Source organism: Mercenaria mercenaria, chromosome 18 (genome assembly GCF_021730395.1).
Source record: "Mercenaria mercenaria strain notata chromosome 18, MADL_Memer_1, whole genome shotgun sequence".
Taxonomy (NCBI): domain Eukaryota; kingdom Metazoa; phylum Mollusca; class Bivalvia; order Venerida; family Veneridae; genus Mercenaria; species Mercenaria mercenaria.
The window spans coordinates 52,974,690-52,983,886 of record NC_069378.1 but is presented as its reverse complement, the minus strand read 5'-3'; the positions used below and the strand labels follow the sequence as shown (position 1 = coordinate 52,983,886).

The following is a 9,197-nucleotide window of genomic DNA, read 5'->3' as shown; positions in this document are numbered from 1 at the left end:
ATCAAAAAGTACTGGAAAAGAGGTCAAATGTTGCCTTATAGTACTACTTCTTACTGTTTGAATAATGCCAGTTCAAATCAAACTACAACATTTTTGGAAACTTTTATGAAAGTTTTATGGAGGCTGCTGAAGACCATTAGCCTGTAATGTGATATAAAATCTGAAATACAAAACGTTTGACTAGCGCAGTGGTGACATCACTTTAGAGTTTCTAAAGTAACCGTGCCACTATCCAAGTTGACAGGGAACGTAAGGAAATTAACCTGCAAAGTTTCGTGAAGACTAATCAATAATATATTGTCCAGACAAACAAATCAGGACAGGCACAGGCACACCATTTGGACAACTAAGTCTTCATTTCCGTAAACTGGCACAACAAAAAGTAATGACAATTTAAAATACTGAAAACATACTCATGACAAGTACAAAAGGGCCAACATGTCTGAGTCATAGAACTTTCTGATCTTATGATGCTTAATGAGGTAACATGTTACACAAAATATTGCTATGGTAAGAAAAGGGCAATAATTATGAAAAAAGCCAAATGCAGTTATGGAACTAGTGCATTTAATGTCAAATTATTACAGTTTGCAATTGTAAGACGTTTGTTACATTTTTCATTAACAAAGTGGAAGGTGCTTTAGGTATTTTTATGACAAAACATGTCTCCCACCTATGTATACCTTTAGCTTTGGCGGCTATTTTGTGCAGCAAAATGGAAAGTGTTGGTGATATGCAAAAATATACTTGGTACTGATCACTCCTGTGAAGTTTCATCAAAATCTGTTAAGTAGTTTTAACCTGTGAAAGCCGACAAGATTTTTCTATTTTTAGCTATGGCTGCAATTTAGTGCATCAAAACGAAACATGCAAGCGATATGCACAACACTATGCTTCGTACTGATCAGTCCTGTGAAGTTTCATCAAAATCTGGCCAGCAGCTTGTCCTCTTAAAGCCAGACAGGCTTAATGCGGATAGACGAGAAGGCATAATTAATACCTCTCCCCACCTTTAGATGAGACATAATTCCGAGATAAAACCTTACATACAACACTTTACAAAATCAGGATGCTAAAAAATGGATGTGCAATACCTCTACCTATTCTTCAGTGAAATGAAAAAGGACAAAACACAAGTAATATGGAGGAGTTATGGGCCATGACACGTACGATAAACAAATGTTTTAAGACTGAAGAAAATGCATTGATTAGTTCAAAAATTTACATTAGTGTTTTAGTTCAATATAAACTTTGTCATACTAAAATAATATTGCAGTTATAATGACCAATCACTTTTTAGATTTATGAAAGAAAAAAAAAACAATTTATGCCAACCTTAAACGTACGACTTTAAAAGCGAAAATTATCAAACGTTTTACTGTGGTATTGCATGAAATTAAATTTTGTCACCATACAAATAATTAATGATTTTAATAATACTGATCACTATGGTCTTATGTTTGATTTGTGAACATACTGTGCTATAAACTGAGACAAAACAGTACTGATACACTACAAGACACAGTATTTTGAAAATTATAACAGTGTAATGTTTACATATTCTCAAAGTTTCTGAATCACATTTATATGCACGGCTGGACAGGACTTGCTGCTCTCTACATGCGTGTCCTACAATAACAGCAAATATGTAACAAAGTTGATTCAGAAGGCTCCTCTATACTAAACTGTGCAAGCTGCAGACACTGATCTTGAACAATAGCTGAACGGTGACACTGAAGATTTCACAGGTATATATCTGAAGAAAGAAATGCATATTGTAGTTACTCTGTATTCGAGGTGTCTGCAGATCTTTAATATTCAAAATATGTATATTTCTGAATATAAGGTAGAATAAAAGTGTTACTAGCTTAATAAAACTTCAATATATCTTATGCATAAGACCCATTTTAGTAGAATATATGAAGAGGCCAATAGTAACCCTAAGTCACTCACTTGACCTTACTATTTGACCTAAAATATATGTATGACACTTTTTATTTTGGAATATTATGATGGCAGGCTATATTTTATTCTATATCTTAAATACTTTGAAAAAAGCACATCTTATACTTGACATTTCATAATTTATATCTTACATTCACATTTTTAAGCTTATAACAATAGAATTGTATTTACCTTTTTAATTAATTTCAGGAGAAAAATGTAAGATATTTGGAAAGTTACATTCATAAGTCTGTAATTATTTGGTACTGTATAATTTCTTTTTGTAAGTGTAAAGTTTATATATCATACTTGACCCTTGGTCTCATGTGAAATAAACTTTACACAAGCCTCTAGAAGCGATATATACCAAATCAATAACTGAATTACATTGTAACTCTTTGAATACTGTAAACAATTACCTGAAGGTATCAATATCTGTGTTTAATTAAGTCATACAGATCAACACTGGCATTCTCATCATATGAATCCACAGAACATTTTAAACTGAAATAAAGAAACAGCTTCCTACATATTTTGTACTTCAATTACTGAAATTTACAGATTTTACATTAAATTAGGACTCTAATCCATTGAAAACATCAAGTGACAGATATCAAGAAAACATTGCATTAAAAAGATATTTAAACAAAATGGTTAATGCTATAGTGTATTTAAAAGCTTTGAAACATGGTTAGTGGCTGACAATAGTAGTTCTTTTATCTTTGTATCATATGAAAGGCTAAGAGATAAAAAGTCTGAATAGATATCTTTACCTAAGTCAAAATTTCTTCATTCAAAATGGTTGGCTGTACCATCCTTCATGAAACTTCATAAAATCATTTTAATGACATTTACAATGTGTATCTTTTAAATGTTTAGGGGAATGTAATTTTAATAACTGGCATTATATTACCCTTGACATGTTCAACTTGTTAAAGAGTATCATTTGTACATCATTGTACCATCAGACCATCTTTCACTTCTGTCAACCTGACTAGACATGTTGGACACCCTGAAATATATAAATGATAAAATCTGTGAACAGTTAACAATCATCATGCAAAAACCATAACACCATCTTTATAAAATCACCTTAACACCTTGATCTTAAAAAATATTATTATTTCAAATTATTATTGTCCATTAACGTATAATGTATCCCATCCATAATCATTACATGACTCCTTATATAATTTACCAGTTCATAGTTTGGAATGGCTTCCAGTCTAAATCTAGAAGTTGAAGAAAAACAAATTATGAAAGTTTATTTATGGTGTCATTTAAAAGAATGACCTGCCTGTTAATTGTCAACTGTTTGCTCTTAGACTTTTTAATATTGATAGGCAATTGCATTTTATCAAATGTTGTCTAATATATATATCAACTGTCAATAGTTTACAAGTGTTAATTAGATGTCACTGACTTGTTTACTCTCAACATCATAAAGAGAGATAAAACTACATGTAAATTGTAAAACATTGTATGAGATACCCTTCCATCCTGTATAAATTGCCTTTAAAAAGAAATTACATAGAAGTATTATCCCACTGTTTTGACTGCCCCTGCTCTATCTAACTTTTCAAGCTTCTGCAGCCACTTTAATTTGTCATCTGTTCGCTTGTACTTCTTTCTGAAATGAGGTAATTATAATATAATATTATTTCAATAACTTATAATAAATATATTATATTATTCTTTTCCTACAATTTGCAACAGTTTATTTTGAAAATTCATTTTATCTCAATTACATTCTGTTCTGACTACAGCTAAAATACATAGAACAGACTATAAGCTAATATAAGCTCAAAGGTCACTCTAAAAGGAAAAATCGGTAAACTTAGGCCCAGTTAATAACAGATGCTTTAAATAAGCTGTCACTTCACACATTAATTTGCCATAGGATTATGTATCTACAAACAAAAAACAAGAAAAAACAAATTAATAGAAAGAACATTTTTCGGCAATTTAAAAAGCGACAATGAAAGTGAAAGTAGAAAGTCAATATTTTCTTATCGACTTTTCTTTCATAATTTCCATTTAAAGCGTAACAGTTTACTTTCATACTGTATTGAATAATCAATAAACATTATACTTACCGTTTAAATGCATGAAAAATCCTCATGGTACCCGTAAACTTATAATTTGTTGATAACCTCTCAGTTTTCGGCCGTTTTCACGTGAAAATACGAAACCGGTGTTGACATAAATGTTCTACTTCCGGCGGTATTCGATTGCGTAAATCGGCTCTAGTACTATGCCTACGAATTATAATTTATTGAAAGCATATCTTCTACATCCATTTTGCTATATCTTGTAAGTGAATTCTCCTTGTTGAAATTAAATGACAACAAACCAACTAAATCTTTTTTTATTATAAAAATGCATGTTTCAACTAAAATTCTATCGGTATGTAGATACGCAGACATGTAGGTCTAAGAGTCACTAGTACATTTTATGATCAAATTAAATGTTTGGCTGTTGGATCTACTCAAAATAACAATATCCGAAATAAAATAATCAGCCGCGGCATATATTTTTAAAAATAATATGTACTGGTCATCAAATTAGTGATTTGTCGCTGAATAAAATCATTGTTTAGAGTTCAGATGCAAAGGAATGGAATTATATGATATAATATACGCATCTTAACGACAAACAATGATTTAATTCAAGAGAAACTCTAAACTAAATGAGATACCGTATATCATTTCGATTCTAACATGTTACCAAGCATTTTAAAGTCATACTTGACAACATTCATTAAATATTTCCCTGGTTTCTGTTGGTTTCTTTTTCCAGCGCGCCGCTATGCCGTTTGACGCTACATGACGTGAGGATTCTTGTATAATAACACACATTTTCAGCCTTCTTTGTTTAATAGGAAAATGAATCGGGTCGTGTTAGAATCGGCATTTCACCTCTCGTGACATTTTCAGTTTTCGTTTAATTAAAACAGTAATTAAATGTAATTTGCGTCATCTTCTAACAAGGTCATGTATTACCCAGTCGGTTTACTGTTATTTTGGTACAGCTATTTCATACGAGGAGTTCTATCATACAAAATGTTGAATGGACTCCATGATCCCAAAATATAATACTATTATCTGGTACTGTGAGACATCGTAGGCCATACGGCACTTACATACTGCCTAGTTGTGATATTTGATATTATATGTGGGAGTGTGCTTTAGAAGCACGGGAGGCAAAATAATAAAATTCAGTTTGATTGAGATTATAAGCGTTGCATTTTGTCCATGTGATTTTATTTCATTCTCGTTTCGCATTCTAATTGGCACCGGCCTTGAGGCCGGCGTCTCTAACGGAGTTGGGAATTGTTTTGCTTAAGGGTGGAGCGGTCATTTTACATTGCTGGTTTTCGAACCTATTTCGTTAGTATGTACTAATAAAAGCTCATTCGAAAGGCTGTTAAAGAAATGAGCTTTTACATATTTATTATAGATGCTAAAATATAGTTCCAGTGTCGCAGTTTTGATGATGTTATGCAATATTTAGAAACAATAAACGACTTATCCCTTCGGAATGAATGGTCTATATCTCAGGAGTAGGTAGTAACTTGGAATATGTTTTAAACTAGACTGTCAGCATAAATATTTTCATTTCCACCATATTGAACAATTACAATGTACCATTAGATAATATTTCCTCATTACTTCGCAAAAAGTAAGTAAAACGACTAAACTGTTCGACATTGCGTTGTAAAAAAGAGTATTACCTGTTTTTGTCTGTTGAGGGCTTACCTGATCTATATATAGCGCGTAGTGTCTGATGTATATATAGCACGTAGTATTTATCAGGAAGGGTAAATATTATTTTACTGTCTTTCATTAAAGATTGTGTTTTCATTTTAATGTGTAATTTGTACAGCATGTTTTGGGAGAGTCTCTCTATTTCATGTTGAATTGATACATGATTATGTTTTAGGAAGATACTGACATTTTATTGATTTATTAAGTCTTTCAAATAAATATTCATTTATATATAAGTGTTGTTACGTTTAAGGTCAAACTTTTTTTCACTTTCAATTCTCTGTCATAATAACATTTTTCTTATAGTCACCGTAAAGTTAAGAACAAGTTTTGAAATTTTCACAATTCTTTAAAACTGCACAATATTAAATTTCTTTACAATGTTCTTCTCTGTTTTGCTGTATTGATTGCGTTGATTTAATACATGTTTTGTGAATTTCTTACTATTGTTATTAAAAAATGAAACTTAACTTGTTTCTCCTTTAATTACATGGCGCCCTTTGATGTTGGCATCAATGCTTTTCTTGTATATGTATATGATAGAGAGAATTTATACGAACTAGATCACCACCAAAATATATCAGATCAATTTCAACAAAAGGCCTAGCAGTGCAAACGAGAGCGCACATGCCACAGCAAATCCACTAACCCAGTAAGATTAGATTCGATGCTGCTTTATGTACACATCAATGATAACATCCGAATTTTACTACACATTCGCCCTGATTCAACATTTGCATATATAGATTTTCTATTCAAATCTCTGTTTTCATGTCTCACAAATCAGCAGTGAGATTTCAGGATTATTTTTAACTGACTGGGAAGAAGCTATATTTTCTCTCTCTGAATGTTAACCGGATCTCGAGGGTACACTGAAAATATAGAGATAGCTTGTATTAAGGGATATAATTAAATTCAGAACAGTTTATTTTCTCATACGTGAGATCCGCTAGGATACAATGTTTTATAAATTATTAAATAGTAGAGAGAATTTATACAACTAAATCTTCACAACAATATACCAGATCAATTACGGCAGATCGCCTAAATTTAGTAGTACAAATGAGCGCGCACATGCGACAGCAAGTCCACTAATCCAATAAGATTAGTTTCGACCTAGATTAATATACATACCCGAATCGTATTACGCATTCGCACTGGTTCAACACTGGCATATATAAGCAAATCTCTGTTTTCATGTCTCAAAATCAGCAGTGATATTTACTCTTTTAACTGATTGAGACCATATAAGATATAAGCCAGCTGGATGGCTTCCTCGCAAGAACCCACATCGATGAGGGGCAAGTTATTTGAGGTCATCGACCTTAACCACTCGGCACACTTTAAAGCAAAATGTTTTATAATGTAATCAGTATCACCTTTTAAAAAGCAAAAGAAATACAATGCATTCTATACATAGAGCGTGACGTCACACATTCCGTCTAACCTCTATACTAGGAACTGATAACTAGCCGATTTTGGATAATTGTACATACACTAAAATATAGTCCCGCGGAGGAGGGTAAATTTTCAGAATTTACTTATTTTTTGCATGTTATTACAAGAAATATGCGTAATTGTGATTACTTAAACTCTTTAAACCGTTATCGTTCTCTGAATCGTGTCAAAGAATTATTTTTTGACAAAAAAGAAAATCTACTTTCACTTTACTATACTATAGTATTGCAACGCAATTACGGTATATTAAATTTTGATCGGGAGACTTAGATACCATAAGATCAATGTTCTAAACGTCTAAATGATGCACAAATAGAGTGCTTAAGTCATGTCATCAAGAAGGAATACTGTGTGGCCTGATATACCAGCTGGCACCCCATGTCAATGTACATGTATATCATAATTCATAGTCTGTTCAAAGTGTTAACAACCAAACACTTACTCAAAGTTTACATATTGCAATTCTGATAGTCTAGTCCTTCCCTTGGTGCACCACTGACAGACAAAAGAGAGAATAATTTCTCTGCCATTACTAACTGGAAATGCTAAAAAGTACTTGTTGTTAATGATGAATCATGGACAATGTAATACTGACAGAATTTCAGTTTTCAACATCACTATTATGAGTGAAAAACAACCACCTTTGTAAATTCCAGTTTTAATTGTACATATATTAAAGTTCATACACATTATTTTGCAGTCTATTTTTTTTTATTAATTAACAGGCCTTTTAAACACGGGGAACATATCAAACAAATACACTTCAGGTAAACATATAAAATCCTAAGCACAGACAACTTCAACACAATATAATTATTAATGGAAGTATTTGCTGGTCAATAGTAAAAAAGGGCTAAGTCATGAGTACTGACTGGCAAGCCATTCAATAAGTGGTATATAACATGACTTTAGACATTAATATTAACTATTATTCTCAAATATTAGACATGTCATAAAACACAAACTATGGACCAGATATTTATGTAAGAAGTCATGCAATATTACTAATGATTATTAATATTATTACTGGTACACACATTAAAACATTTTATCAAATCAGTAAGAGGTAAAAGGGTAATACACTCATAACTTAAATGAAAATAATAACTAAAATGTTAACAATGTGTATATATATACAGTCAATAAAAGATGTTTAAAATGTTTCTAGATTCTGTTCAGTGTTTTAATTTGATAGTATTTCACACAAAAATTCTATTTCCCAGGTTAGTTGTAAAATATTTGGTTCATTCTTCTCTCAGAAAGTAGGTTTAATTTCCAATATTTGACCAAAGATTCTCTCCATCTCTTTTACATCTTCCAACCAAAACTTTTAGTAAATATTATGTCAACCATACCATTTAAAACACAAAGCAATATGTTTAAATCAAGTCCCTTTCTTCTGAAATGGATTTTATTCATAATTTATTCTGATACAAAAATAAGAATGTCACTTAGTTTCAAAAGCAATGAACTTAGAATGTGCAACATACTTCAATCCAAAATCCATTGCTCTATCACTGATACAAGACGCTATTAAAGATGAAAATCAAAAAGAAAAACAATAAATATAATAATTCGAAAATCATAAAGCAAATATCAAAGTCGTAGCCTAAAAACTATGGAAAAACGCTAATTTTCCCTGTTAGTAAAGTCAATGAAATAATTTCCTCAAGTTAAAAACATTATGGCAAAATAATTATGTTTATTCTAATGAGCGTCTGTGCAGCATTAACAAAACATTTAGTGCAGCTTTGCAAGGTAATGCGATTCCAAATGTCTTGGCCAATAAACAAATCGGGTACATTTGTGAACGCACGTTGCAGTGTTATAGCAATTAGAACAACTTCTTTCTGCGCATTTGTTGTGACATTCAAATAAAAGTTTCATTAGAAATTAGATTCATCTTTCCCTATGCAATATCTTTGATAAGAATTCCCGATTATTGATTATAAATTTTCCAACACGTTCAACGCCAGTTCCGTACAAATTAAAAATGCATGTCTATGATATTTTCACTGTAAAATAAGA

General features: G+C 31.4%; 1 long non-coding RNA gene across 1 annotated transcript; it reads right to left on the bottom strand.

Annotated features, from left to right (window-relative positions):
• Positions 1–249: 249 nt before the first annotated feature.
• Positions 250–4,199, bottom strand: LOC123558959 (uncharacterized). The gene is made up of 5 exons (XR_008368338.1): positions 4,041–4,199; positions 3,475–3,574; positions 2,858–2,956; positions 2,364–2,448; positions 250–1,756 (listed from the first exon to the last, which is right to left on the bottom strand). It is a non-coding gene; the product is annotated as an uncharacterized LOC123558959 (long non-coding RNA).
• Between the last annotated feature and the right edge of the window lie 4,998 nt (positions 4,200–9,197).